At 43.5% G+C, this 23,434-nt stretch overlaps 61 non-coding genes across 61 annotated transcripts; all 61 read right to left on the bottom strand.

The window, feature by feature from the left end:
* Window positions 1–80: 80 nt before the first annotated feature.
* On the bottom strand, window positions 81–197 carry LOC114921634 (U5 spliceosomal RNA). The gene has a single exon (XR_003809940.1). It is a non-coding gene; the product is annotated as a U5 spliceosomal RNA (small nuclear RNA).
* A 269-nt stretch (window positions 198–466) lies between these two features.
* On the bottom strand, window positions 467–583 carry LOC136180776 (U5 spliceosomal RNA). The gene has a single exon (XR_010667400.1). It is a non-coding gene; the product is annotated as a U5 spliceosomal RNA (small nuclear RNA).
* Window positions 584–852: 269 nt separating this feature from the next.
* LOC136180730 (U5 spliceosomal RNA) lies at window positions 853–969 on the bottom strand. Its single transcript, XR_010667354.1, has one exon. It is a non-coding gene; the product is annotated as a U5 spliceosomal RNA (small nuclear RNA).
* A 269-nt stretch (window positions 970–1,238) lies between these two features.
* Window positions 1,239–1,355, bottom strand: LOC136180810 (U5 spliceosomal RNA). The gene has a single exon (XR_010667434.1). It is a non-coding gene; the product is annotated as a U5 spliceosomal RNA (small nuclear RNA).
* A 269-nt stretch (window positions 1,356–1,624) lies between these two features.
* LOC136180835 (U5 spliceosomal RNA) lies at window positions 1,625–1,741 on the bottom strand. Its single transcript, XR_010667459.1, has one exon. It is a non-coding gene; the product is annotated as a U5 spliceosomal RNA (small nuclear RNA).
* Window positions 1,742–2,010: 269 nt separating this feature from the next.
* Window positions 2,011–2,127, bottom strand: LOC136180837 (U5 spliceosomal RNA). Its single transcript, XR_010667461.1, has one exon. It is a non-coding gene; the product is annotated as a U5 spliceosomal RNA (small nuclear RNA).
* Window positions 2,128–2,396: 269 nt separating this feature from the next.
* Window positions 2,397–2,513, bottom strand: LOC136180731 (U5 spliceosomal RNA). Its single transcript, XR_010667355.1, has one exon. It is a non-coding gene; the product is annotated as a U5 spliceosomal RNA (small nuclear RNA).
* A 269-nt stretch (window positions 2,514–2,782) lies between these two features.
* LOC136180733 (U5 spliceosomal RNA) lies at window positions 2,783–2,899 on the bottom strand. Its single transcript, XR_010667357.1, has one exon. It is a non-coding gene; the product is annotated as a U5 spliceosomal RNA (small nuclear RNA).
* Window positions 2,900–3,168: 269 nt separating this feature from the next.
* LOC136180734 (U5 spliceosomal RNA) lies at window positions 3,169–3,285 on the bottom strand. The gene has a single exon (XR_010667358.1). It is a non-coding gene; the product is annotated as a U5 spliceosomal RNA (small nuclear RNA).
* A 269-nt stretch (window positions 3,286–3,554) lies between these two features.
* LOC136180735 (U5 spliceosomal RNA) lies at window positions 3,555–3,671 on the bottom strand. Its single transcript, XR_010667359.1, has one exon. It is a non-coding gene; the product is annotated as a U5 spliceosomal RNA (small nuclear RNA).
* Window positions 3,672–3,940: 269 nt separating this feature from the next.
* Window positions 3,941–4,057, bottom strand: LOC136180736 (U5 spliceosomal RNA). The gene has a single exon (XR_010667360.1). It is a non-coding gene; the product is annotated as a U5 spliceosomal RNA (small nuclear RNA).
* A 269-nt stretch (window positions 4,058–4,326) lies between these two features.
* Window positions 4,327–4,443, bottom strand: LOC136180777 (U5 spliceosomal RNA). The gene has a single exon (XR_010667401.1). It is a non-coding gene; the product is annotated as a U5 spliceosomal RNA (small nuclear RNA).
* A 269-nt stretch (window positions 4,444–4,712) lies between these two features.
* On the bottom strand, window positions 4,713–4,829 carry LOC136180737 (U5 spliceosomal RNA). Its single transcript, XR_010667361.1, has one exon. It is a non-coding gene; the product is annotated as a U5 spliceosomal RNA (small nuclear RNA).
* Window positions 4,830–5,098: 269 nt separating this feature from the next.
* On the bottom strand, window positions 5,099–5,215 carry LOC136180811 (U5 spliceosomal RNA). The gene has a single exon (XR_010667435.1). It is a non-coding gene; the product is annotated as a U5 spliceosomal RNA (small nuclear RNA).
* Window positions 5,216–5,484: 269 nt separating this feature from the next.
* On the bottom strand, window positions 5,485–5,601 carry LOC136180838 (U5 spliceosomal RNA). Its single transcript, XR_010667462.1, has one exon. It is a non-coding gene; the product is annotated as a U5 spliceosomal RNA (small nuclear RNA).
* A 269-nt stretch (window positions 5,602–5,870) lies between these two features.
* LOC136180839 (U5 spliceosomal RNA) lies at window positions 5,871–5,987 on the bottom strand. Its single transcript, XR_010667463.1, has one exon. It is a non-coding gene; the product is annotated as a U5 spliceosomal RNA (small nuclear RNA).
* A 269-nt stretch (window positions 5,988–6,256) lies between these two features.
* On the bottom strand, window positions 6,257–6,373 carry LOC136180738 (U5 spliceosomal RNA). Its single transcript, XR_010667362.1, has one exon. It is a non-coding gene; the product is annotated as a U5 spliceosomal RNA (small nuclear RNA).
* A 269-nt stretch (window positions 6,374–6,642) lies between these two features.
* On the bottom strand, window positions 6,643–6,759 carry LOC114921616 (U5 spliceosomal RNA). Its single transcript, XR_003809922.1, has one exon. It is a non-coding gene; the product is annotated as a U5 spliceosomal RNA (small nuclear RNA).
* A 269-nt stretch (window positions 6,760–7,028) lies between these two features.
* LOC136180739 (U5 spliceosomal RNA) lies at window positions 7,029–7,145 on the bottom strand. Its single transcript, XR_010667363.1, has one exon. It is a non-coding gene; the product is annotated as a U5 spliceosomal RNA (small nuclear RNA).
* A 269-nt stretch (window positions 7,146–7,414) lies between these two features.
* Window positions 7,415–7,531, bottom strand: LOC136180842 (U5 spliceosomal RNA). The gene has a single exon (XR_010667466.1). It is a non-coding gene; the product is annotated as a U5 spliceosomal RNA (small nuclear RNA).
* A 269-nt stretch (window positions 7,532–7,800) lies between these two features.
* Window positions 7,801–7,917, bottom strand: LOC136180741 (U5 spliceosomal RNA). The gene has a single exon (XR_010667364.1). It is a non-coding gene; the product is annotated as a U5 spliceosomal RNA (small nuclear RNA).
* A 269-nt stretch (window positions 7,918–8,186) lies between these two features.
* LOC136180778 (U5 spliceosomal RNA) lies at window positions 8,187–8,303 on the bottom strand. The gene has a single exon (XR_010667402.1). It is a non-coding gene; the product is annotated as a U5 spliceosomal RNA (small nuclear RNA).
* A 269-nt stretch (window positions 8,304–8,572) lies between these two features.
* On the bottom strand, window positions 8,573–8,689 carry LOC136180742 (U5 spliceosomal RNA). Its single transcript, XR_010667365.1, has one exon. It is a non-coding gene; the product is annotated as a U5 spliceosomal RNA (small nuclear RNA).
* Window positions 8,690–8,958: 269 nt separating this feature from the next.
* On the bottom strand, window positions 8,959–9,075 carry LOC136180744 (U5 spliceosomal RNA). The gene has a single exon (XR_010667367.1). It is a non-coding gene; the product is annotated as a U5 spliceosomal RNA (small nuclear RNA).
* A 269-nt stretch (window positions 9,076–9,344) lies between these two features.
* Window positions 9,345–9,461, bottom strand: LOC136180812 (U5 spliceosomal RNA). Its single transcript, XR_010667436.1, has one exon. It is a non-coding gene; the product is annotated as a U5 spliceosomal RNA (small nuclear RNA).
* A 269-nt stretch (window positions 9,462–9,730) lies between these two features.
* Window positions 9,731–9,847, bottom strand: LOC136180743 (U5 spliceosomal RNA). Its single transcript, XR_010667366.1, has one exon. It is a non-coding gene; the product is annotated as a U5 spliceosomal RNA (small nuclear RNA).
* Window positions 9,848–10,116: 269 nt separating this feature from the next.
* On the bottom strand, window positions 10,117–10,233 carry LOC136180745 (U5 spliceosomal RNA). Its single transcript, XR_010667369.1, has one exon. It is a non-coding gene; the product is annotated as a U5 spliceosomal RNA (small nuclear RNA).
* Window positions 10,234–10,502: 269 nt separating this feature from the next.
* LOC136180852 (U5 spliceosomal RNA) lies at window positions 10,503–10,618 on the bottom strand. The gene has a single exon (XR_010667476.1). It is a non-coding gene; the product is annotated as a U5 spliceosomal RNA (small nuclear RNA).
* A 265-nt stretch (window positions 10,619–10,883) lies between these two features.
* On the bottom strand, window positions 10,884–11,000 carry LOC136180746 (U5 spliceosomal RNA). The gene has a single exon (XR_010667370.1). It is a non-coding gene; the product is annotated as a U5 spliceosomal RNA (small nuclear RNA).
* Window positions 11,001–11,269: 269 nt separating this feature from the next.
* Window positions 11,270–11,386, bottom strand: LOC136180747 (U5 spliceosomal RNA). The gene has a single exon (XR_010667371.1). It is a non-coding gene; the product is annotated as a U5 spliceosomal RNA (small nuclear RNA).
* Window positions 11,387–11,655: 269 nt separating this feature from the next.
* On the bottom strand, window positions 11,656–11,772 carry LOC136180748 (U5 spliceosomal RNA). Its single transcript, XR_010667372.1, has one exon. It is a non-coding gene; the product is annotated as a U5 spliceosomal RNA (small nuclear RNA).
* Window positions 11,773–12,041: 269 nt separating this feature from the next.
* On the bottom strand, window positions 12,042–12,158 carry LOC136180749 (U5 spliceosomal RNA). The gene has a single exon (XR_010667373.1). It is a non-coding gene; the product is annotated as a U5 spliceosomal RNA (small nuclear RNA).
* A 269-nt stretch (window positions 12,159–12,427) lies between these two features.
* LOC136180750 (U5 spliceosomal RNA) lies at window positions 12,428–12,544 on the bottom strand. The gene has a single exon (XR_010667374.1). It is a non-coding gene; the product is annotated as a U5 spliceosomal RNA (small nuclear RNA).
* Window positions 12,545–12,813: 269 nt separating this feature from the next.
* Window positions 12,814–12,930, bottom strand: LOC136180751 (U5 spliceosomal RNA). Its single transcript, XR_010667375.1, has one exon. It is a non-coding gene; the product is annotated as a U5 spliceosomal RNA (small nuclear RNA).
* A 269-nt stretch (window positions 12,931–13,199) lies between these two features.
* LOC136180752 (U5 spliceosomal RNA) lies at window positions 13,200–13,316 on the bottom strand. The gene has a single exon (XR_010667376.1). It is a non-coding gene; the product is annotated as a U5 spliceosomal RNA (small nuclear RNA).
* A 269-nt stretch (window positions 13,317–13,585) lies between these two features.
* LOC136180753 (U5 spliceosomal RNA) lies at window positions 13,586–13,702 on the bottom strand. Its single transcript, XR_010667377.1, has one exon. It is a non-coding gene; the product is annotated as a U5 spliceosomal RNA (small nuclear RNA).
* Window positions 13,703–13,971: 269 nt separating this feature from the next.
* Window positions 13,972–14,088, bottom strand: LOC136180754 (U5 spliceosomal RNA). Its single transcript, XR_010667378.1, has one exon. It is a non-coding gene; the product is annotated as a U5 spliceosomal RNA (small nuclear RNA).
* Window positions 14,089–14,357: 269 nt separating this feature from the next.
* LOC136180755 (U5 spliceosomal RNA) lies at window positions 14,358–14,474 on the bottom strand. The gene has a single exon (XR_010667379.1). It is a non-coding gene; the product is annotated as a U5 spliceosomal RNA (small nuclear RNA).
* Window positions 14,475–14,743: 269 nt separating this feature from the next.
* LOC136180756 (U5 spliceosomal RNA) lies at window positions 14,744–14,860 on the bottom strand. The gene has a single exon (XR_010667380.1). It is a non-coding gene; the product is annotated as a U5 spliceosomal RNA (small nuclear RNA).
* A 269-nt stretch (window positions 14,861–15,129) lies between these two features.
* On the bottom strand, window positions 15,130–15,246 carry LOC136180765 (U5 spliceosomal RNA). The gene has a single exon (XR_010667389.1). It is a non-coding gene; the product is annotated as a U5 spliceosomal RNA (small nuclear RNA).
* A 269-nt stretch (window positions 15,247–15,515) lies between these two features.
* LOC136180757 (U5 spliceosomal RNA) lies at window positions 15,516–15,632 on the bottom strand. The gene has a single exon (XR_010667381.1). It is a non-coding gene; the product is annotated as a U5 spliceosomal RNA (small nuclear RNA).
* Window positions 15,633–15,901: 269 nt separating this feature from the next.
* LOC136180758 (U5 spliceosomal RNA) lies at window positions 15,902–16,018 on the bottom strand. Its single transcript, XR_010667382.1, has one exon. It is a non-coding gene; the product is annotated as a U5 spliceosomal RNA (small nuclear RNA).
* A 269-nt stretch (window positions 16,019–16,287) lies between these two features.
* Window positions 16,288–16,404, bottom strand: LOC136180823 (U5 spliceosomal RNA). The gene has a single exon (XR_010667447.1). It is a non-coding gene; the product is annotated as a U5 spliceosomal RNA (small nuclear RNA).
* A 269-nt stretch (window positions 16,405–16,673) lies between these two features.
* On the bottom strand, window positions 16,674–16,790 carry LOC136180759 (U5 spliceosomal RNA). The gene has a single exon (XR_010667383.1). It is a non-coding gene; the product is annotated as a U5 spliceosomal RNA (small nuclear RNA).
* Window positions 16,791–17,059: 269 nt separating this feature from the next.
* LOC136180760 (U5 spliceosomal RNA) lies at window positions 17,060–17,176 on the bottom strand. The gene has a single exon (XR_010667384.1). It is a non-coding gene; the product is annotated as a U5 spliceosomal RNA (small nuclear RNA).
* Window positions 17,177–17,445: 269 nt separating this feature from the next.
* On the bottom strand, window positions 17,446–17,562 carry LOC136180761 (U5 spliceosomal RNA). The gene has a single exon (XR_010667385.1). It is a non-coding gene; the product is annotated as a U5 spliceosomal RNA (small nuclear RNA).
* A 269-nt stretch (window positions 17,563–17,831) lies between these two features.
* On the bottom strand, window positions 17,832–17,948 carry LOC136180769 (U5 spliceosomal RNA). The gene has a single exon (XR_010667393.1). It is a non-coding gene; the product is annotated as a U5 spliceosomal RNA (small nuclear RNA).
* Window positions 17,949–18,217: 269 nt separating this feature from the next.
* Window positions 18,218–18,334, bottom strand: LOC136180779 (U5 spliceosomal RNA). The gene has a single exon (XR_010667403.1). It is a non-coding gene; the product is annotated as a U5 spliceosomal RNA (small nuclear RNA).
* A 269-nt stretch (window positions 18,335–18,603) lies between these two features.
* Window positions 18,604–18,720, bottom strand: LOC136180813 (U5 spliceosomal RNA). Its single transcript, XR_010667437.1, has one exon. It is a non-coding gene; the product is annotated as a U5 spliceosomal RNA (small nuclear RNA).
* A 269-nt stretch (window positions 18,721–18,989) lies between these two features.
* Window positions 18,990–19,106, bottom strand: LOC136180762 (U5 spliceosomal RNA). The gene has a single exon (XR_010667386.1). It is a non-coding gene; the product is annotated as a U5 spliceosomal RNA (small nuclear RNA).
* Window positions 19,107–19,375: 269 nt separating this feature from the next.
* On the bottom strand, window positions 19,376–19,492 carry LOC136180763 (U5 spliceosomal RNA). The gene has a single exon (XR_010667387.1). It is a non-coding gene; the product is annotated as a U5 spliceosomal RNA (small nuclear RNA).
* Window positions 19,493–19,761: 269 nt separating this feature from the next.
* On the bottom strand, window positions 19,762–19,878 carry LOC136180780 (U5 spliceosomal RNA). Its single transcript, XR_010667404.1, has one exon. It is a non-coding gene; the product is annotated as a U5 spliceosomal RNA (small nuclear RNA).
* A 269-nt stretch (window positions 19,879–20,147) lies between these two features.
* LOC136180774 (U5 spliceosomal RNA) lies at window positions 20,148–20,264 on the bottom strand. Its single transcript, XR_010667398.1, has one exon. It is a non-coding gene; the product is annotated as a U5 spliceosomal RNA (small nuclear RNA).
* A 269-nt stretch (window positions 20,265–20,533) lies between these two features.
* Window positions 20,534–20,650, bottom strand: LOC136180851 (U5 spliceosomal RNA). Its single transcript, XR_010667475.1, has one exon. It is a non-coding gene; the product is annotated as a U5 spliceosomal RNA (small nuclear RNA).
* Window positions 20,651–20,919: 269 nt separating this feature from the next.
* Window positions 20,920–21,036, bottom strand: LOC136180764 (U5 spliceosomal RNA). Its single transcript, XR_010667388.1, has one exon. It is a non-coding gene; the product is annotated as a U5 spliceosomal RNA (small nuclear RNA).
* A 269-nt stretch (window positions 21,037–21,305) lies between these two features.
* On the bottom strand, window positions 21,306–21,422 carry LOC136180781 (U5 spliceosomal RNA). The gene has a single exon (XR_010667405.1). It is a non-coding gene; the product is annotated as a U5 spliceosomal RNA (small nuclear RNA).
* Window positions 21,423–21,691: 269 nt separating this feature from the next.
* Window positions 21,692–21,808, bottom strand: LOC136180814 (U5 spliceosomal RNA). Its single transcript, XR_010667438.1, has one exon. It is a non-coding gene; the product is annotated as a U5 spliceosomal RNA (small nuclear RNA).
* A 269-nt stretch (window positions 21,809–22,077) lies between these two features.
* Window positions 22,078–22,194, bottom strand: LOC136180815 (U5 spliceosomal RNA). Its single transcript, XR_010667439.1, has one exon. It is a non-coding gene; the product is annotated as a U5 spliceosomal RNA (small nuclear RNA).
* Window positions 22,195–22,463: 269 nt separating this feature from the next.
* Window positions 22,464–22,580, bottom strand: LOC136180766 (U5 spliceosomal RNA). Its single transcript, XR_010667390.1, has one exon. It is a non-coding gene; the product is annotated as a U5 spliceosomal RNA (small nuclear RNA).
* Window positions 22,581–22,849: 269 nt separating this feature from the next.
* Window positions 22,850–22,966, bottom strand: LOC136180782 (U5 spliceosomal RNA). Its single transcript, XR_010667406.1, has one exon. It is a non-coding gene; the product is annotated as a U5 spliceosomal RNA (small nuclear RNA).
* A 269-nt stretch (window positions 22,967–23,235) lies between these two features.
* On the bottom strand, window positions 23,236–23,352 carry LOC136180767 (U5 spliceosomal RNA). Its single transcript, XR_010667391.1, has one exon. It is a non-coding gene; the product is annotated as a U5 spliceosomal RNA (small nuclear RNA).
* Between the last annotated feature and the right edge of the window lie 82 nt (window positions 23,353–23,434).

Raw genomic sequence — 23,434 nt, forward strand, 5'->3', positions numbered from 1 at the left:
CACTAATCACTCCACAATTTGGCTCAAGATCTCAGGCCAAGTTGCATTGGGTAGATTGTTTGTTTTCCACATAATAGAGAGGCTCAGCTACAAGGCTAAGCCTGCCAAAAATAAGTTGAACTCAATAGTGTTCCTCTCCACGGAAGTCTTTAGTAAAAGGCGAAAGACTTGTACGATATGAAGAGAAACCCGAGTATGTCAGGCTCATCGTAAAGGGCAGGATAACACACGTCGTCCTGGCCACTACACTCACGGTAAGCCTGACTTGTCGCATACTATGTGCATGTGCATCCCTGCCACAGTCTTTATGCAATAGAAATTCCCTTATCTTCTTGTACACTTTTTCTAATTGGTCATCACAGCAGCTGCATATTTGCAAATCTAGCCACTAATCACTCTACAATTTGGCTCAAGATCTCAGGCCAAGTTGCATTGGGTAGATTGTTTGTTTTCCACATAATAGAGAGGCTCAGCTACAAGGCTAAGCCTGCCAAAAATCAGTTGAACTCAATAGTGTTCCTCTCCACGGAAGTCTTTAGTAAAAGGCGAAAGACTTGTACGATATGAAGAGAAACCCGAGTATGTCAGGCTTATCGTAAAGGGCAGGATAACACACGTCGTCCTGGCCACTACACTCACGGTAAGCCTGACTTGTCGCATACTATGTGCATGTGCATCCCTGCCACAGTCTTTATGCAATAGAAATTCCCTTATCTTCTTGTACACTTTTTCTAATTGGTCATCACAGCAGCTGCATATTTGCAAATCTAGCCACTAATCACTCTACAATTTGGCTCAAGATCTCAGGCCAAGTTGCATTGGGTAGATTGTTTGTTTTCCACATAATAGAGAGGCTCAGCTACAAGGCTAAGCCTGCCAAAAATAAGTTGAACTCAATAGTGTTCCTCTCCACGGAAGTCTTTAGTAAAAGGCGAAAGACTTGTACGATATGAAGAGAAACCCGAGTATGTCAGGCTCATCGTACAGGGCAGGATAACACACGTCGTCCTGGCCACTACACTCACGGTAAGCCTAACTTGTCGCATACTATGTGCATGTGCATCCCTGCCACAGTCTTTATGCAATAGAAATTCCCTTATCTTCTTGTACACTTTTTCTAATTGGTCATCACAGCAGCTGCATATTTGCAAATCTAGCCACTAATCACTCTACAATTTGGCTCAAGATCTCAGGCCAAGTTGCATTGGGTAGATTGTTTGTTTTCCACATAATAGAGAGGCTCAGCTACAAGGCTAAGCCTGCCAAAAATAAGTTGAACTCAATAGCGTTCCTCTCCACGGAAGTCTTTAGTAAAAGGCGAAAGACTTGTACGATATGAAGAGAAACCCGAGTATGTCAGGCTCATCGTAAAGGGCAGGATAACACACGTCGTCCTGGCCACTACACTCACGGTAAGCCTGACTTGTCGCACACTATGTGCATGTGCATCCCTGCCACAGTCTTTATGCAATAGAAATTCCCTTATCTTCTTGTACACTTTTTCTAATTGGTCATCACAGCAGCTGCATATTTGCAAATCTAGCCACTAATCACTCTACAATTTGGCTCAAGATCTCAGGCCAAGTTGCATTGGGTAGATTGTTTGTTTTCCACATAATAGAGAGGCTCAGCTACAAGGCTAAGCCTGCCAAAAATAAGTTGAACTCAATAGTGTTCATCTCCACGGAAGTCTTTAGTAAAAGGCGAAAGACTTGTACGATATGAAGAGAAACCCGAGTATGTCAGGCTCATCGTAAAGGGCAGGATAACACACGTCGTCCTGGCCACTACACTCACGGCAAGCCTGACTTGTCGCACACTATGTGCATGTGCATCCCTGCCACAGTCTTTATGCAATAGAAATTCCGTTATCTTCTTGTACACGTTTTCTAATTGGTCATCACAGCAGCTGCATATTTGCAAATCTAGCCACTAATCACTCTACAATTTGGCTCAAGATCTCAGGCCAAGTTGCATTGGGTAGATTGTTTGTTTTCCACATAATAGAGAGGCTCAGCTACAAGGCTAAGCCTGCCAAAAATAAGTTGAACTCAATAGTGTTCATCTCCACGGAAGTCTTTAGTAAAAGGCGAAAGACTTGTACGATATGAAGAGAAACCCGAGTATGTCAGGCTCATCGTAAAGGGCAGGATAACACACGTCGTCCTGGCCACTACACTCACGGCAAGCCTGACTTGTCGCACACTATGTGCATGTGCATCCCTGCCACAGTCTTTATGCAATAGAAATTCCGTTATCTTCTTGTACACGTTTTCTAATTGGTCATCACAGCAGCTGCATATTTGCAAATCTAGCCACTAATCACTCTACAATTTGGCTCAAGGTCTCAGGCCAAGTTGCATTGGGTAGATTGTTTGTTTTCCACATAATAGAGAGGCTCAGCTACAAGGCTAAGCCTGCCAAAAATAAGTTGAACTCAATAGTGTTCCTCTCCACGGAAGTCTTTAGTAAAAGGCGAAAGACTTGTACGATATGAAGAGAAACCCGAGTATGTCAGGCTCATCGTAAAGGGCAGGATAACACACGTCGTCCTGGCCACTACACTCACGGTAAGCCTGACTTGTCGCACACTATGTGCATGTGCATCCCTGCCACAGTCTTTATGCAATAGAAATTCCCTTATCTTCTTGTACACTTTTTCTAATTGGTCATCACAGCAGCTGCATATTTGCAAATCTAGCCACTAATCACTCTACAATTTGGCTCAAGATCTCAGGCCAAGTTGCATTGGGTAGATTGTTTGTTTTCCACATAATAGAGAGGCTCAGCTACAAGGCTAAGCCTGCCAAAAATAAGTTGAACTCAATAGTGTTCCTCTCCACGGAAGTCTTTAGTAAAAGGCGAAAGACTTGTACGATATGAAGAGAAACCCGAGTATGTCAGGCTCATCGTAAAGGGCAGGATAACACACGTCGTCCTGGCCACTACACTCACGGTAAGCCTGACTTGTCGCATACTATGTGCATGTGCATCCCTGCCACAGTCTTTATGCAATAGAAATTCCCTTATCTTCTTGTACACTTTTTCTAATTGGTCATCACAGCAGCTGCATATTTGCAAATCTAGCCACTAATCACTCCACAATTTGGCTCAAGATCTCAGGCCAAGTTGCATTGGGTAGATTGTTTGTTTTCCACATAATAGAGAGGCTCAGCTACAAGGCTAAGCCTGCCAAAAATAAGTTGAACTCAATAGTGTTCCTCTCCACGGAAGTCTTTAGTAAAAGGCGAAAGACTTGTACGATATGAAGAGAAACCCGAGTATGTCAGGCTCATCGTAAAGGGCAGGATAACACACGTCGTCCTGGCCACTACACTCACGGTAAGCCTGACTTGTCGCATACTATGTGCATGTGCATCCCTGCCACAGTCTTTATGCAATAGAAATTCCCTTATCTTCTTGTACACTTTTTCTAATTGGTCATCACAGCAGCTGCATATTTGCAAATCTAGCCACTAATCACTCTACAATTTGGCTCAAGATCTCAGGCCAAGTTGCATTGGGTAGATTGTTTGTTTTCCACATAATAGAGAGGCTCAGCTACAAGGCTAAGCCTGCCAAAAATAAGTTGAACTCAATAGTGTTCCTCTCCACGGAAGTCTTTAGTAAAAGGCGAAAGACTTGTACGATATGAAGAGAAACCCGAGTATGTCAGGCTTATCGTAAAGGGCAGGATAACACACGTCGTCCTGGCCACTACACTCACGGTAAGCCTGACTTGTCGCATACTATGTGCATGTGCATCCCTGCCACAGTCTTTATGCAATAGAAATTCCCTTATCTTCTTGTACACTTTTTCTAATTGGTCATCACAGCAGCTGCATATTTGCAAATCTAGCCACTAATCACTCTACAATTTGGCTCAAGATCTCAGGCCAAGTTGCATTGGGTAGATTGTTTGTTTTCCACATAATAGAGAGGCTCAGCTACAAGGCTAAGCCTGCCAAAAATAAGTTGAACTCAATAGTGTTCCTCTCCACGGAAGTCTTTAGTAAAAGGCGAAAGACTTGTACGATATGAAGAGAAACCCGAGTATGTCAGGCTCATCGTAAAGGGCAGGATAACACACGTCGTCCTGGCCACTACACTCACGGTAAGCCTGACTTGTCGCATACTATGTGCATGTGCATCCCTGCCACAGTCTTTATGCAATAGAAATTCCCTTATCTTCTTGTACACTTTTTCTAATTGGTCATCACAGCAGCTGCATATTTGCAAATCTAGCCACTAATCACTCTACAATTTGGCTCAAGATCTCAGGCCAAGTTGCATTGGGTAGATTGTTTGTTTTCCACATAATAGAGAGGCTCAGCTACAAGGCTAAGCCTGCCAAAAATCAGTTGAACTCAATAGTGTTCCTCTCCACGGAAGTCTTTAGTAAAAGGCGAAAGACTTGTACGATATGAAGAGAAACCCGAGTATGTCAGGCTTATCGTAAAGGGCAGGATAACACACGTCGTCCTGGCCACTACACTCACGGTAAGCCTGACTTGTCGCATACTATGTGCATGTGCATCCCTGCCACAGTCTTTATGCAATAGAAATTCCCTTATCTTCTTGTACACTTTTTCTAATTGGTCATCACAGCAGCTGCATATTTGCAAATCTAGCCACTAATCACTCTACAATTTGGCTCAAGATCTCAGGCCAAGTTGCATTGGGTAGATTGTTTGTTTTCCACATAATAGAGAGGCTCAGCTACAAGGCTAAGCCTGCCAAAAATAAGTTGAACTCAATAGTGTTCCTCTCCACGGAAGTCTTTAGTAAAAGGCGAAAGACTTGTACGATATGAAGAGAAACCCGAGTATGTCAGGCTCATCGTAAAGGGCAGGATAACACACGTCGTCCTGGCCACTACACTCACGGTAAGCCTAACTTGTCGCATACTATGTGCATGTGCATCCCTGCCACAGTCTTTATGCAATAGAAATTCCCTTATCTTCTTGTACACTTTTTCTAATTGGTCATCACAGCAGCTGCATATTTGCAAATCTAGCCACTAATCACTCTACAATTTGGCTCAAGATCTCAGGCCAAGTTGCATTGGGTAGATTGTTTGTTTTCCACATAATAGAGAGGCTCAGCTACAAGGCTAAGCCTGCCAAAAATAAGTTGAACTCAATAGCGTTCCTCTCCACGGAAGTCTTTAGTAAAAGGCGAAAGACTTGTACGATATGAAGAGAAACCCGAGTATGTCAGGCTCATCGTAAAGGGCAGGATAACACACGTCGTCCTGGCCACTACACTCACGGTAAGCCTGACTTGTCGCACACTATGTGCATGTGCATCCCTGCCACAGTCTTTATGCAATAGAAATTCCCTTATCTTCTTGTACACTTTTTCTAATTGGTCATCACAGCAGCTGCATATTTGCAAATCTAGCCACTAATCACTCTACAATTTGGCTCAAGATCTCAGGCCAAGTTGCATTGGGTAGATTGTTTGTTTTCCACATAATAGAGAGGCTCAGCTACAAGGCTAAGCCTGCCAAAAATAAGTTGAACTCAATAGTGTTCATCTCCACGGAAGTCTTTAGTAAAAGGCGAAAGACTTGTACGATATGAAGAGAAACCCGAGTATGTCAGGCTCATCGTAAAGGGCAGGATAACACACGTCGTCCTGGCCACTACACTCACGGCAAGCCTGACTTGTCGCACACTATGTGCATGTGCATCCCTGCCACAGTCTTTATGCAATAGAAATTCCGTTATCTTCTTGTACACGTTTTCTAATTGGTCATCACAGCAGCTGCATATTTGCAAATCTAGCCACTAATCACTCTACAATTTGGCTCAAGATCTCAGGCCAAGTTGCATTGGGTAGATTGTTTGTTTTCCACATAATAGAGAGGCTCAGCTACAAGGCTAAGCCTGCCAAAAATAAGTTGAACTCAATAGTGTTCATCTCCACGGAAGTCTTTAGTAAAAGGCGAAAGACTTGTACGATATGAAGAGAAACCCGAGTATGTCAGGCTCATCGTAAAGGGCAGGATAACACACGTCGTCCTGGCCACTACACTCACGGCAAGCCTGACTTGTCGCACACTATGTGCATGTGCATCCCTGCCACAGTCTTTATGCAATAGAAATTCCGTTATCTTCTTGTACACGTTTTCTAATTGGTCATCACAGCAGCTGCATATTTGCAAATCTAGCCACTAATCACTCTACAATTTGGCTCAAGGTCTCAGGCCAAGTTGCATTGGGTAGATTGTTTGTTTTCCACATAATAGAGAGGCTCAGCTACAAGGCTAAGCCTGCCAAAAATAAGTTGAACTCAATAGTGTTCCTCTCCACGGAAGTCTTTAGTAAAAGGCGAAAGACTTGTACGATATGAAGAGAAACCCGAGTATGTCAGGCTCATCGTAAAGGGCAGGATAACACACGTCGTCCTGGCCACTACACTCACGGTAAGCCTGACTTGTCGCACACTATGTGCATGTGCATCCCTGCCACAGTCTTTATGCAATAGAAATTCCCTTATCTTCTTGTACACTTTTTCTAATTGGTCATCACAGCAGCTGCATATTTGCAAATCTAGCCACTAATCACTCTACAATTTGGCTCAAGATCTCAGGCCAAGTTGCATTGGGTAGATTGTTTGTTTTCCACATAATAGAGAGGCTCAGCTACAAGGCTAAGCCTGCCAAAAATAAGTTGAACTCAATAGTGTTCCTCTCCACGGAAGTCTTTAGTAAAAGGCGAAAGACTTGTACGATATGAAGAGAAACCCGAGTATGTCAGGCTCATCGTAAAGGGCAGGATAACACACGTCGTCCTGGCCACTACACTCACGGTAAGCCTGACTTGTCGCATACTATGTGCATGTGCATCCCTGCCACAGTCTTTATGCAATAGAAATTCCCTTATCTTCTTGTACACTTTTTCTAATTGGTCATCACAGCAGCTGCATATTTGCAAATCTAGCCACTAATCACTCCACAATTTGGCTCAAGATCTCAGGCCAAGTTGCATTGGGTAGATTGTTTGTTTTCCACATAATAGAGAGGCTCAGCTACAAGGCTAAGCCTGCCAAAAATAAGTTGAACTCAATAGTGTTCCTCTCCACGGAAGTCTTTAGTAAAAGGCGAAAGACTTGTACGATATGAAGAGAAACCCGAGTATGTCAGGCTCATCGTAAAGGGCAGGATAACACACGTCGTCCTGGCCACTACACTCACGGTAAGCCTGACTTGTCGCATACTATGTGCATGTGCATCCCTGCCACAGTCTTTATGCAATAGAAATTCCCTTATCTTCTTGTACACTTTTTCTAATTGGTCATCACAGCAGCTGCATATTTGCAAATCTAGCCACTAATCACTCCACAATTTGGCTCAAGATCTCAGGCCAAGTTGCATTGGGTAGATTGTTTGTTTTCCACATAATAGAGAGGCTCAGCTACAAGGCTAAGCCTGCCAAAAATCAGTTGAACTCAATAGTGTTCTTCTCCACGGAAGTCTTTAGTAAAAGGCGAAAGACTTGTACGATATGAAGAGAAACCCGAGTATGTCAGGCTTATCGTAAAGGGCAGGATAACACACGTCGTCCTGGCCACTACACTCACGGTAAGCCTGACTTGTCGCATACTATGTGCATGTGCATCCCTGCCACAGTCTTTATGCAATAGAAATTCCCTTATCTTCTTGTACACTTTTTCTAATTGGTCATCACAGCAGCTGCATATTTGCAAATCTAGCCACTAATCACTCTACAATTTGGCTCAAGATCTCAGGCCAAGTTGCATTGGGTAGATTGTTTGTTTTCCACATAATAGAGAGGCTCAGCTACAAGGCTAAGCCTGCCAAAAATAAGTTGAACTCAATAGTGTTCCTCTCCACGGAAGTCTTTAGTAAAAGGCGAAAGACTTGTACGATATGAAGAGAAACCCGAGTATGTCAGGCTCATCGTAAAGGGCAGGATAACACACGTCGTCCTGGCCACTACACTCACGGTAAGCCTGACTTGTCGCATACTATGTGCATGTGCATCCCTGCCACAGTCTTTATGCAATAGAAATTCCCTTATCTTCTTGTACACTTTTTCTAATTGGTCATCACAGCAGCTGCATATTTGCAAATCTAGCCACTAATCACTCCACAATTTGGCTCAAGATCTCAGGCCAAGTTGCATTGGGTAGATTGTTTGTTTTCCACATAATAGAGAGGCTCAGCTACAAGGCTAAGCCTGCCAAAAATCAGTTGAACTCAATAGTGTTCCTCTCCACGGAAGTCTTTAGTAAAAGGCGAAAGACTTGTACGATATGAAGAGAAACCCGAGTATGTCAGGCTTATCGTAAAGGGCAGGATAACACACGTCGTCCTGGCCACTACACTCACGGTAAGCCTGACTTGTCGCATACTATGTGCATGTGCATCCCTGCCACAGTCTTTATGCAATAGAAATTCCCTTATCTTCTTGTACACTTTTTCTAATTGGTCATCACAGCAGCTGCATATTTGCAAATCTAGCCACTAATCACTCTACAATTTGGCTCAAGATCTCAGGCCAAGTTGCATTGGGTAGATTGTTTGTTTTCCACATAATAGAGAGGCTCAGCTACAAGGCTAAGCCTGCCAAAAATAAGTTGAACTCAATAGTGTTCCTCTCCACGGAAGTCTTTAGTAAAAGGCGAAAGACTTGTACGATATGAAGAGAAACCCGAGTATGTCAGGCTCATCGTAAAGGGCAGGATAACACACGTCGTCCTGGCCACTACACTCACGGTAAGCCTAACTTGTCGCATACTATGTGCATGTGCATCCCTGCCACAGTCTTTATGCAATAGAAATTCCCTTATCTTCTTGTACACTTTTTCTAATTGGTCATCACAGCAGCTGCATATTTGCAAATCTAGCCACTAATCACTCTACAATTTGGCTCAAGATCTCAGGCCAAGTTGCATTGGGTAGATTGTTTGTTTTCCACATAATAGAGAGGCTCAGCTACAAGGCTAAGCCTGCCAAAAATAAGTTGAACTCAATAGTGTTCCTCTCCACGGAAGTCTTTAGTAAAAGGCGAAAGACTTGTACGATATGAAGAGAAACCCGAGTATGTCAGGCTCATCGTAAAGGGCAGGATAACACACGTCGTCCTGGCCACTACACTCACGGTAAGCCTGACTTGTCGCATACTATGTGCATGTGCATCCCTGCCACAGTCTTTATGCAATAGAAATTCCCTTATCTTCTTGTACACTTTTTCTAATTGGTCATCACAGCAGCTGCATATTTGCAAATCTAGCCACTAATCACTCTACAATTTGGCTCAAGATCTCAGGCCAAGTTGCATTGGGTAGATTGTTTGTTTTCCACATAATAGAGAGGCTCAGCTACAAGGCTAAGCCTGCCAAAAATAAGTTGAACTCAATAGCGTTCCTCTCCACGGAAGTCTTTAGTAAAAGGCGAAAGACTTGTACGATATGAAGAGAAACCCGAGTATGTCAGGCTCATCGTAAAGGGCAGGATAACACACGTCGTCCTGGCCACTACACTCACGGTAAGCCTGACTTGTCGCACACTATGTGCATGTGCATCCCTGCCACAGTCTTTATGCAATAGAAATTCCCTTATCTTCTTGTACACTTTTTCTAATTGGTCATCACAGCAGCTGCATATTTGCAAATCTAGCCACTAATCACTCTACAATTTGGCTCAAGATCTCAGGCCAAGTTGCATTGGGTAGATTGTTTGTTTTCCACATAATAGAGAGGCTTAGCTACAAGGCTAAGCCTGCCAAAAATAAGTTGAACTCAATAGTGTTCCTCTCCACGGAAGTCTTTAGTAAAAGGCGAAAGACTTGTACGATATGAAGAGAAACCCGAGTATGTCAGGCTCATCGTAAAGGGCAGGATAACACACGTCGTCCTGGCCACTACACTCACGGTAAGCCTGACTTGTCGCATACTATGTGCATGTGCATCCCTGCCACAGTCTTTATGCAATAGAAATTCCCTTATCTTCTTGTACACTTTTTCTAATTGGTCATCACAGCAGCTGCATATTTGCAAATCTAGCCACTAATCACTCTACAATTTGGCTCAAGATCTCAGGCCAAGTTGCATTGGGTAGATTGTTTGTTTTCCACATAATAGAGAGGCTCAGCTACAAGGCTAAGCCTGCCAAAAATAAGTTGAACTCAATAGTGTTCCTCTCCACGGAAGTCTTTAGTAAAAGGCGAAAGACTTGTACGATATGAAGAGAAACCCGAGTATGTCAGGCTCATCGTAAAGGGCAGGATAACACACGTCGTCCTGGCCACTACACTCACGGTAAGCCTGACTTGTCGCATACTATGTGCATGTGCATCCCTGCCACAGTCTTTATGCAATAGAAATTCCCTTATCTTCTTGTACACTTTTTCTAATTGGTCATCACAGCAGCTGCATATTTGCAAATCTAGCCACTAATCACTCTACAATTTGGCTCAAGATCTCAGGCCAAGTTGCATTGGGTAGATTGTTTGTTTTCCACATAATAGAGAGGCTCAGCTACAAGGCTAAGCCTGCCAAAAATAAGTTGAACTCAATAGTGTTCCTCTCCACGGAAGTCTTTAGTAAAAGGCGAAAGACTTGTACGATATGAAGAGAAAGTATGTCAGGCTCATCGTAAAGGGCAGGATAACACACGTCGTCCTGGCCACTACACTCACGGTAAGCCTGACTTGTCGCACACTATGTGCATGTGCATCCCTGCCACAGTCTTTATGCAATAGAAATTCCCTTATCTTCTTGTACACTTTTTCTAATTGGTCATCACAGCAGCTGCATATTTGCAAATCTAGCCACTAATCACTCTACAATTTGGCTCAAGGTCTCAGGCCAAGTTGCATTGGGTAGATTGTTTGTTTTCCACATAATAGAGAGGCTCAGCTACAAGGCTAAGCCTGCCAAAAATAAGTTGAACTCAATAGTGTTCCTCTCCACGGAAGTCTTTAGTAAAAGGCGAAAGACTTGTACGATATGAAGAGAAACCCGAGTATGTCAGGCTCATCGTAAAGGGCAGGATAACACACGTCGTCCTGGCCACTACACTCACGGCAAGCCTGACTTGTCGCACACTATGTGCATGTGCATCCCTGCCACAGTCTTTATGCAATAGAAATTCCGTTATCTTCTTGTACACGTTTTCTAATTGGTCATCACAGCAGCTGCATATTTGCAAATCTAGCCACTAATCACTCTACAATTTGGCTCAAGATCTCAGGCCAAGTTGCATTGGGTAGATTGTTTGTTTTCCACATAATAGAGAGGCTCAGCTACAAGGCTAAGCCTGCCAAAAATAAGTTGAACTCAATAGTGTTCCTCTCCACGGAAGTCTTTAGTAAAAGGCGAAAGACTTGTACGATATGAAGAGAAACCCGAGTATGTCAGGCTCATCGTAAAGGGCAGGATAACACACGTCGTCCTGGCCACTACACTCACGGTAAGCCTGACTTGTCGCATACTATGTGCATGTGCATCCCTGCCACAGTCTTTATGCAATAGAAATTCCCTTATCTTCTTGTACACTTTTTCTAATTGGTCATCACAGCAGCTGCATATTTGCAAATCTAGCCACTAATCACTCTACAATTTGGCTCAAGATCTCAGGCCAAGTTGCATTGGGTAGATTGTTTGTTTTCCACATAATAGAGAGGCTCAGCTACAAGGCTAAGCCTGCCAAAAATAAGTTGAACTCAATAGTGTTCCTCTCCACGGAAGTCTTTAGTAAAAGGCGAAAGACTTGTACGATATGAAGAGAAACCCGAGTATGTCAGGCTCATCGTAAAGGGCAGGATAACACACGTCGTCCTGGCCACTACACTCACGGTAAGCCTGACTTGTCGCACACTATGTGCATGTGCATCCCTGCCACAGTCTTTATGCAATAGAAATTCCCTTATCTTCTTGTACACTTTTTCTAATTGGTCATCACAGCAGCTGCATATTTGCAAATCTAGCCACTAATCACTCTACAATTTGGCTCAAGATCTCAGGCCAAGTTGCATTGGGTAGATTGTTTGTTTTCCACATAATAGAGAGGCTCAGCTACAAGGCTAAGCCTGCCAAAAATAAGTTGAACTCAATAGTGTTCCTCTCCACGGAAGTCTTTAGTAAAAGGCGAAAGACTTGTACGATATGAAGAGAAACCCGAGTATGTCAGGCTCATCGTAAAGGGCAGGATAACACACGTCGTCCTGGCCACTACACTCACGGTAAGCCTGACTTGTCGCATACTATGTGCATGTGCATCCCTGCCACAGTCTTTATGCAATAGAAATTCCCTTATCTTCTTGTACACTTTTTCTAATTGGTCATCACAGCAGCTGCATATTTGCAAATCTAGCCACTAATCACTCTACAATTTGGCTCAAGATCTCAGGCCAAGTTGCATTGGGTAGATTGTTTGTTTTCCACATAATAGAGAGGCTCAGCTACAAGGCTAAGCCTGCCAAAAATAAGTTGAACTCAATAGTGTTCCTCTCCACGGAAGTCTTTAGTAAAAGGCGAAAGACTTGTACGATATGAAGAGAAACCCGAGTATGTCAGGCTCATCGTAAAGGGCAGGATAACACACGTCGTCCTGGCCACTACACTCACGGTAAGCCTGACTTGTCGCATACTATGTGCATGTGCATCCCTGCCACAGTCTTTATGCAATAGAAATTCCCTTATCTTCTTGTACACTTTTTCTAATTGGTCATCACAGCAGCTGCATATTTGCAAATCTAGCCACTAATCACTCTACAATTTGGCTCAAGATCTCAGGCCAAGTTGCATTGGGTAGATTGTTTGTTTTCCACATAATAGAGAGGCTCAGCTACAAGGCTAAGCCTGCCAAAAATAAGTTGAACTCAATAGTGTTCCTCTCCACGGAAGTCTTTAGTAAAAGGCGAAAGACTTGTACGATATGAAGAGAAACCCGAGTATGTCAGGCTCATCGTAAAGGGCAGGATAACACACGTCGTCCTGGCCACTACACTCACGGTAAGCCTGACTTGTCGCACACTATGTGCATGTGCATCCCTGCCACAGTCTTTATGCAATAGAAATTCCCTTATCTTCTTGTACACTTTTTCTAATTGGTCATCACAGCAGCTGCATATTTGCAAATCTAGCCACTAATCACTCTACAATTTGGCTCAAGGTCTCAGGCCAAGTTGCATTGGGTAGATTGTTTGTTTTCCACATAATAGAGAGGCTCAGCTACAAGGCTAAGCCTGCCAAAAATAAGTTGAACTCAATAGTGTTCCTCTCCACGGAAGTCTTTAGTAAAAGGCGAAAGACTTGTACGATATGAAGAGAAACCCGAGTATGTCAGGCTCATCGTAAAGGGCAGGATAACACACGTCGTCCTGGCCACTACACTCACGGCAAGCCTGACTTGTCGCACACTATGTGCATGTGCATCCCTGCCACAGTCTTTATGCAATAGAAATTCCGTTATCTTCTTGTACACTTTTTCTAATTGGTCATCACAGCAGCTGCATATTTGCAAATCTAGCCACTAATCACTCTACAATTTGGCTCAAGATCTCAGGCCAAGTTGCATTGGGTAGATTGTTTGTTTTCCACATAATAGAGAGGCTCAGCTACAAGGCTAAGCCTGCCAAAAATAAGTTGAACTCAATAGTGTTCCTCTCCACGGAAGTCTTTAGTAAAAGGCGAAAGACTTGTACGATATGAAGAGAAACCCGAGTATGTCAGGCTCATCGTAAAGGGCAGGATAACACACGTCGTCCTGGCCACTACACTCACGGTAAGCCTGACTTGTCGCACACTATGTGCATGTGCATCCCTGCCACAGTCTTTATGCAATAGAAATTCCCTTATCTTCTTGTACACTTTTTCTAATTGGTCATCACAGCAGCTGCATATTTGCAAATCTAGCCACTAATCACTCTACAATTTGGCTCAAGATCTCAGGCCAAGTTGCATTGGGTAGATTGTTTGTTTTCCACATAATAGAGAGGCTTAGCTACAAGGCTAAGCCTGCCAAAAATAAGTTGAACTCAATAGTGTTCCTCTCCACGGAAGTCTTTAGTAAAAGGCGAAAGACTTGTACGATATGAAGAGAAACCCGAGTATGTCAGGCTCATCGTAAAGGGCAGGATAACACACGTCGTCCTGGCCACTACACTCACGGTAAGCCTGACTTGTCGCACACTATGTGCATGTGCATCCCTGCCACAGTCTTTATGCAATAGAAATTCCCTTATCTTCTTGTACACTTTTTCTAATTGGTCATCACAGCAGCTGCATATTTGCAAATCTAGCCACTAATCACTCTACAATTTGGCTCAAGGTCTCAGGCCAAGTTGCATTGGGTAGATTGTTTGTTTTCCACATAATAGAGAGGCTCAGCTACAAGGCTAAGCCTGCCAAAAATAAGTTGAACTCAATAGTGTTCCTCTCCACGGAAGTCTTTAGTAAAAGGCGAAAGACTTGTACGATATGAAGAGAAACCCGAGTATGTCAGGCTCATCGTAAAGGGCAGGATGACACACGTCGTCCTGGCCACTACACTCACGGCAAGCCTGACTTGTCGCACACTATGTGCATGTGCATCCCTGCCACAGTCTTTATGCAATAGAAATTCCGTTATCTTCTTGTACACTTTTTCTAATTGGTCATCACAGCAGCTGCATATTTGCAAATCTAGCCACTAATCACTCTACAATTTGGCTCAAGATCTCAGGCCAAGTTGCATTGGGTAGATTGTTTGTTTTCCACATAATAGAGAGGCTCAGCTACAAGGCTAAGCCTGCCAAAAATAAGTTGAACTCAATAGTGTTCCTCTCCACGGAAGTCTTTAGTAAAAGGCGAAAGACTTGTACGATATGAAGAGAAACCCGAGTATGTCAGGCTCATCGTAAAGGGCAGGATAACACACGTCGTCCTGGCCACTACACTCACGGTAAGCCTGACTTGTCGCACACTATGTGCATGTGCATCCCTGCCACAGTCTTTATGCAATAGAAATTCCCTTATCTTCTTGTACACTTTTTCTAATTGGTCATCACAGCAGCTGCATATTTGCAAATCTAGCCACTAATCACTCTACAATTTGGCTCAAGATCTCAGGCCAAGTTGCATTGGGTAGATTGTTTGTTTTCCACATAATAGAGAGGCTTAGCTACAAGGCTAAGCCTGCCAAAAATAAGTTGAACTCAATAGTGTTCCTCTCCACGGAAGTCTTTAGTAAAAGGCGAAAGACTTGTACGATATGAAGAGAAACCCGAGTATGTCAGGCTCATCGTAAAGGGCAGGATAACACACGTCGTCCTGGCCACTACACTCACGGTAAGCCTGACTTGTCGCATACTATGTGCATGTGCATCCCTGCCACAGTCTTTATGCAATAGAAATTCCCTTATCTTCTTGTACACTTTTTCTAATTGGTCATCACAGCAGCTGCATATTTGCAAATCTAGCCACTAATCACTCTACAATTTGGCTCAAGATCTCAGGCCAAGTTGCATTGGGTAGATTGTTTGTTTTCCACATAATAGAGAGGCTCAGCTACAAGGCTAAGCCTGCCAAAAATAAGTTGAACTCAATAGTGTTCCTCTCCACGGAAGTCTTTAGTAAAAGGCGAAAGACTTGTACGATATGAAGAGAAACCCGAGTATGTCAGGCTCATCGTAAAGGGCAGGATAACACACGTCGTCCTGGCCACTACACTCACGGCAAGCCTGACTTGTCGCACACTATGTGCATGTGCATCCCTGCCACAGTCTTTATGCAATAGAAATTCCCTTATCTTCTTGTACACTTTTTCTAATTGGTCATCACAGCAGCTGCATATTTGCAAATCTAGCCACTAATCACTCTACAATTTGGCTCAAGATCTCAGGCCAAGTTGCATTGGGTAGATTGTTTGTTTTCCACATAATAGAGAGGCTCAGCTACAAGGCTAAGCCTGCCAAAAATAAGTTGAACTCAATAGTGTTCCTCTCCACGGAAGTCTTTAGTAAAAGGCGAAAGACTTGTACGATATGAAGAGAAACCCGAGTATGTCAGGCTCATCGTAAAGGGCAGGATAACACACGTCGTCCTGGCCACTACACTCACGGTAAGCCTGACTTGTCGCACACTATGTGCATGTGCATCCCTGCCACAGTCTTTATGCAATAGAAATTCCCTTATCTTCTTGTACACTTTTTCTAATTGGTCATCACAGCAGCTGCATATTTGCAAATCTAGCCACTAATCACTCTACAATTTGGCTCAAGATCTCAGGCCAAGTTGCATTGGGTAGATTGTTTGTTTTCCACATAATAGAGAGGCTCAGCTACAAGGCTAAGCCTGCCAAAAATCAGTTGAACTCAATAGTGTTCCTCTCCACGGAAGTCTTTAGTAAAAGGCGAAAGACTTGTACGATATGAAGAGAAATCCGAGTATGTCAGGCTTATCGTAAAGGGCAGGATAACACACGTCGTCCTGGCCACTACACTCACGGTAAGCCTGACTTGTCGCATACTATGTGCATGTGCATCCCTGCCACAGTCTTTATGCAATAGAAATTCCCTTATCTTCTTGTACACTTTTTCTAATTGGTCATCACAGCAGCTGCATATTTGCAAATCTAGCCACTAATCACTCTACAATTTGGCTCAAGATCTCAGGCCAAGTTGCATTGGGTAGATTGTTTGTTTTCCACATAATAGAGAGGCTCAGCTACAAGGCTAAGCCTGCCAAAAATAAGTTGAACTCAATAGTGTTCCTCTCCACGGAAGTCTTTAGTAAAAGGCGAAAGACTTGTACGATATGAAGAGAAACCCGAGTATGTCAGGCTCATCGTAAAGGGCAGGATAACACACGTCGTCCTGGCCACTACACTCACGGTAAGCCTGACTTGTCGCATACTATGTGCATGTGCATCCCTGCCACAGTCTTTATGCAATAGAAATTCCCTTATCTTCTTGTACACTTTTTCTAATTGGTCATCACAGCAGCTGCATATTTGCAAATCTAGCCACTAATCACTCTACAATTTGGCTCAAGGTCTCAGGCCAAGTTGCATTGGGTAGATTGTTTGTTTTCCACATAATAGAGAGGCTCAGCTACAAGGCTAAGCCTGCCAAAAATAAGTTGAACTCAATAGTGTTCCTCTCCACGGAAGTCTTTAGTAAAAGGCGAAAGACTTGTACGATATGAAGAGAAACCCGAGTATGTCAGGCTCATCGTAAAGGGCAGGATAACACACGTCGTCCTGGCCACTACACTCACGGTAAGCCTGACTTGTCGCACACTATGTGCATGTGCATCCCTGCCACAGTCTTTATGCAATAGAAATTCCCTTATCTTCTTGTACACTTTTTCTAATTGGTCATCACAGCAGCTGCATATTTGCAAATCTAGCCACTAATCACTCTACAATTTGGCTCAAGATCTCAGGCCAAGTTGCATTGGGTAGATTGTTTGTTTTCCACATAATAGAGAGGCTCAGCTACAAGGCTAAGCCTGCCAAAAATAAGTTGAACTCAATAGTGTTCCTCTCCACGGAAGTCTTTAGTAAAAGGCGAAAGACTTGTACGATATGAAGAGAAACCCGAGTATGTCAGGCTCATCGTAAAGGGCAGGATAACACACGTCGTCCTGGCCACTACACTCACGGTAAGCCTGACTTGTCGCACACTATGTGCATGTGCATCCCTGCCACAGTCTTTATGCAATAGAAATTCCCTTATCTTCTTGTACACTTTTTCTAATTGGTCATCACAGCAGCTGCATATTTGCAAATCTAGCCACTAATCACTCCACAATTTGGCTCAAGATCTCAGGCCAAGTTGCATTGGGTAGATTGTTTGTTTTCCACATAATAGAGAGGCTCAGCTACAAGGCTAAGCCTGCCAAAAATACGTTGAACTCAATAGTGTTCCTCTCCACGGAAGTCTTTAGTAAAAGGCGAAAGACTTGTACGATATGAAGAGAAACCCGAGTATGTCAGGCTCATCGTAAAGGGCAGGATAACACACGTCGTCCTGGCCACTACACTCACGGTAAGCCTGACTTGTCGCATACTATGTGCATGTGCATCCCTGCCACAGTCTTTATGCAATAGAAATTCCCTTATCTTCTTGTACACTTTTTCTAATTGGTCATCACAGCAGCTGCATATTTGCAAATCTAGCCACTAATCACTCTACAATTTGGCTCAAGATCTCAGGCCAAGTTGCATTGGGTAGATTGTTTGTTTTCCACATAATAGAGAGGCTCAGCTACAAGGCTAAGCCTGCCAAAAATCAGTTGAACTCAATAGTGTTCCTCTCCACGGAAGTCTTTAGTAAAAGGCGAAAGACTTGTACGATATGAAGAGAAACCCGAGTATGTCAGGCTTATCGTAAAGGGCAGGATAACACACGTCGTCCTGGCCACTACACTCACGGTAAGCCTGACTTGTCGCATACTATGTGCATGTGCATCCCTGCCACAGTCTTTATGCAATAGAAATTCCCTTATCTTCTTGTACACTTTTTCTAATTGGTCATCACAGCAGCTGCATATTTGCAAATCTAGCCACTAATCACTCTACAATTTGGCTCAAGATCTCAGGCCAAGTTGCATTGGGTAGATTGTTTGTTTTCCACATAATAGAGAGGCTCAGCTACAAGGCTAAGCCTGCCAAAAATAAGTTGAACTCAATAGCGTTCCTCTCCACGGAAGTCTTTAGTAAAAGGCGAAAGACTTGTACGATATGAAGAGAAACCCGAGTATGTCAGGCTCATCGTAAAGGGCAGGATAACACACGTCGTCCTGGCCACTACACTCACGGTAAGCCTGACTTGTCGCATACTATGTGCATGTGCATCCCTGCCACAGTCTTTATGCAATAGAAATTCCCTTATCTTCTTGTACACTTTTTCTAATTGGTCATCACAGCAGCTGCATATTTGCAAATCTAGCCACTAATCACTCTACAATTTGGCTCAAGATCTCAGGCCAAGTTGCATTGGGTAGATTGTTTGTTTTCCACATAATAGAGAGGCTCAGCTACAAGGCTAAGCCTGCCAAAAATAAGTTGAACTCAATAGTGTTCCTCTCCACGGAAGTCTTTAGTAAAAGGCGAAAGACTTGTACGATATGAAGAGAAACCCGAGTATGTCAGGCTCATCGTAAAGGGCAGGATAACACACGTCGTCCTGGCCACTACACTCACGGTAAGCCTGACTTGTCGCATACTATGTGCATGTGCATCCCTGCCACAGTCTTTATGCAATAGAAATTCCCTTATCTTCTTGTACACTTTTTCTAATTGGTCATCACAGCAGCTGCATATTTGCAAATCTAGCCACTAATCACTCTACAATTTGGCTCAAGATCTCAGGCCAAGTTGCATTGGGTAGATTGTTTGTTTTCCACATAATAGAGAGGCTCAGCTACAAGGCTAAGCCTGCCAAAAATAAGTTGAACTCAATAGTGTTCCTCTCCACGGAAGTCTTTAGTAAAAGGCGAAAGACTTGTACGATATGAAGAGAAACCCGAGTATGTCAGGCTCATCGTAAAGGGAAGGATAACACACGTCGTCCTGGCCACTACACTCACGGTAAGCCTGACTTGTCGCATACTATGTGCATGTGCATCCCTGCCACAGTCTTTATGCAATAGAAATTCCCTTATCTTCTTGTACACTTTTTCTAATTGGTCATCACAGCAGCTGCATATTTGCAAATCTAGCCACTAATCACTCCACAATTTGGCTCAAGATCTCAGGCCAAGTTGCATTGGGTAGATTGTTTGTTTTCCACATAATAGAGAGGCTCAGCTACAAGGCTAAGCCTGCCAAAAATCAGTTGAACTCAATAGTGTTCCTCTCCACGGAAGTCTTTAGTAAAAGGCGAAAGACTTGTACGATATGAAGAGAAACCCGAGTATGTCAGGCTCATCGTAAAGGGCAGGATAACACACGTCGTCCTGGCCACTACACTCACGGTAAGCCTGACTTGTCGTATACTATGTGCATGTGCATCCCTGCCACAGTCTTTATGCAATAGAAATTCCCTTATCTTCTTGTACACTTTTTCTAATTGGTCATCACAGCAGCTGCATATTTGCAAATCTAGCCACTAATCACTCCACAATTTGGCTCAAGATCTCAGGCCAAGTTGCATTGGGTAGATTGTTTGTTTTCCACATAATAGAGAGGCTCAGCTACAAGGCTAAGCCTGCCAAAAATAAGTTGAACTCAATAATGTTCCTCTCCACGGAAGTCTTTAGTAAAAGGCGAAAGACTTGTACGATATGAAGAGAAACCCGAGTATGTCAGGCTCATCGTAAAGGGCAGGATAACACACGTTGTCCTGGCCACTACACTCACGGTAAGCCTGACTTGTCGCATACTATGTGCATGTGCATCCCTGCCACAGTCTTTATGCAATAGAAATTCCCTTATCTTCTTGTACACTTTTTCTAATTGGTCATCACAGCAGCTGCATATTTGCAAATCTAGCCACTAATCACTCTACAATTTGGCTCAAGATCTCAGGCCAAGTTGCATTGGGTAGATTGTTTGTTTTCCACATAATAGAGAGGCTCAGCTACAAGGCTAAGCCTGCCAAAAATAAGTTGAACTCAATAGTGTTCGTCTCCACGGAAGTCTTTAGTAAAAGGCGAAAGACTTGTACGATATGAAGAGAAACCCGAGTATGTCAGGCTCATCGTAAAGGGCAGGATAACACACGTCGTCCTGGCCACTACACTCACGGTAAGCCTGACTTGTCGCATACTATGTGCATGTGCATCCCTGCCACAGTCTTTATGCAATAGAAATTCCCTTATCTTCTTGTACACTTTTTCTAATTGGTCATCACAGCAGCTGCATATTTGCAAATCTAGCCACTAATCACTCTACAATTTGGCTCAAGATCTCAGGCCAAGTTGCATTGGGTAGATTGTTTGTTTTCCACATAATAGAGAGGCTCAGCTACAAGGCTAAGCCTGCCAAAAATAAGTTGAACTCAATAGTGTTCCTCTCCACGGAAGTCTTTAGTAAAAGGCGAAAGACTTGTACGATATGAAGAGAAACCCGAGTATGTCAGGCTCATCGTAAAGGGCAGGATAACACACGTCGTCCTGGCCACTACACTCACGGTAAGCCTGACTTGTCGCATACTATGTGCATGTGCGTCCCTGCCACAGTCTTTATGCAATAGAAATTCCCTTATCTTCTTGTACACTTTTTCTAATTGGTCATCACAGCAGCTGCATATTTGCAAATCTAGCCACTAATCACTCTACAATTTGGCTCAAGATCTCAGGCCAAGTTGCATTGGGTAGATTGTTTGTTTTCCACATAATAGAGAGGCTCAGCTACAAGGCTAAGCCTGCCAAAAATCAGTTGAACTCAATAGTGTTCCTCTCCACGGAAGTCTTTAGTAAAAGGCGAAAGACTTGTACGATATGAAGAGAAACCCGAGTATGTCAGGCTCATCGTAAAGGGCAGGATAACACACGTCGTCCTGGCCACTACACTCACGGTAAGCCTGACTTGTCGCATACTATGTGCATGTGCATCCCTGCCACAGTCTTTATGCAATAGAAATTCCCTTATCTTCTTGTACACTTTTTCTAATTGGTCATCACAGCAGCTGCATATTTGCAAATCTAGCCACTAATCACTCTACAATTTGGCTCAAGATCTCAGGCCAAGTTGCATTGGGTAGATTGTTTGTTTTCCACATAATAGAGAGGCTCAGCTACAAGGCTAAGCCTGCCAAAAATAAGTTGAACTCAATAGCGTTCCTCTCCACGGAAGTCTTTAGTAAAAGGCGAAAGACTTGTACGATATGAAGAGAAACCCGAGTATGTCAGGCTCGTCGTAAAGGGCAGGATAACACACGTCGTCCTGGCCACTACACTCACGGCAAGCCTGACTTGTCGCACACTATGTGCATGTGCATCCCTGCCACAGTCTTTATGCAATAGAAATTCCCTTATCTTCTTGTACACTTTTTCTAATTGGTCATCACAGCAGCTGCATATTTGCAAATGTAGCCACTAATCACTCTACAATTTGGCTCAAGATCTCAGGCCAAGTTGCATTGGGTAGATTGTTTGTTTTCCACATAATAGAGAGGCTCAGCTACAAGGCTAAGCCTGCCAAAAATAAGTTGAACTCAATAGCGTTCCTCTCCACGGAAGTCTTTAGTAAAAGGCGAAAGACTTGTACGATATGAAGAGAAACCCGAGTATGTCAGGCTCGTCGTAAAGGGCAGGATAACACACGTCGTCCTGGCCACTACACTCACGGCAAGCCTGACTTGTCGCACACTATGTGCATGTGCATCCCTGCCACAGTCTTTATGCAATAGAAATTCCCTTATCTTCTTGTACACTTTTTCTAATTGGTCATCACAGCAGCTGCATATTTGCAAATGTAGCCACTAATCACTCCACAATTTGGCTCAAGATCTCAGGCCAAGTTGCATTGGGTAGATTGTTTGTTTTCCACATAATAGAGAGGCTCAGCTACAAGGCTAAGCCTGCCAAAAATAAGTTGAACTCAATAGTGTTCCTCTCCACGGAAGTCTTTAGTAAAAGGCGAAAGACTTGTACGATATGAAGAGAAACCCGAGTATGTCAGGCTCATCGTAAAGGGCAGGATAACACACGTCGTCCTGGCCACTACACTCACGGTAAGCCTGACTTGTCGCATACCATGTGCATGTGCATCCCTGCCACAGTCTTTATGCAATAGAAATTCCCTTATCTTCTTGTACACTTTTTCTAATTGGTCATCACAGCAGCTGCATATTTGCAAATCTAGCCACTAATCACTCTACAATTTGGCTCAAGATCTCAGGCCAAGTTGCATTGGGTAGATTGTTTGTTTTCCACATAATAGAGAGGCTCAGCTACAAGGCTAAGCCTGCCAAAAATCAGTTGAACTCAATAGTGTTCCTCTCCACGGAAGTCTTTAGTAAAAGGCGAAAGACTTGTACGATATGAAGAGAAACCCGAGTATGTCAGGCTCATCGTAAAGGGCAGGATAACACACGTCGTCCTGGCCACTACACTCACGGTAAGCCTGACTTGTCGCATACTATGTGCATGTGCATCCCTGCCACAGTCTTTATGCAATAGAAATTCCCTTATCTTCTTGTACACTTTTTCTAATTGGTCATCACAGCAGCTGCATATTTGCAAATCTAGCCACTAATCACTCTACAATTTGGCTCAAGATCTCAGGCCAAGTTGCATTGGGTAGATTGTTTGTTTTCCACATAATAGAGAGGCTCAGCTACAAGGCTAAGCCTGCCAAAAATAAGTTGAACTCAATAGTGTTCCTCTCCACGGAAGTCTTTAGTAAAAGGCGAAAGACTTGTACGATATGAAGAGAAACCCGAGTATGTCAGGCTCATCGTAAAGGGCAGGATAACACACGTCGTCCTGGCCACTACACTCACGATAAGCCTGACTTGTCGCTTACTAT

The sequence above is a fragment of the Labrus bergylta genome, chromosome 11 (assembly GCF_963930695.1).
Source record: "Labrus bergylta chromosome 11, fLabBer1.1, whole genome shotgun sequence".
Taxonomy (NCBI): Eukaryota; Metazoa; Chordata; class Actinopteri; order Labriformes; family Labridae; genus Labrus; species Labrus bergylta.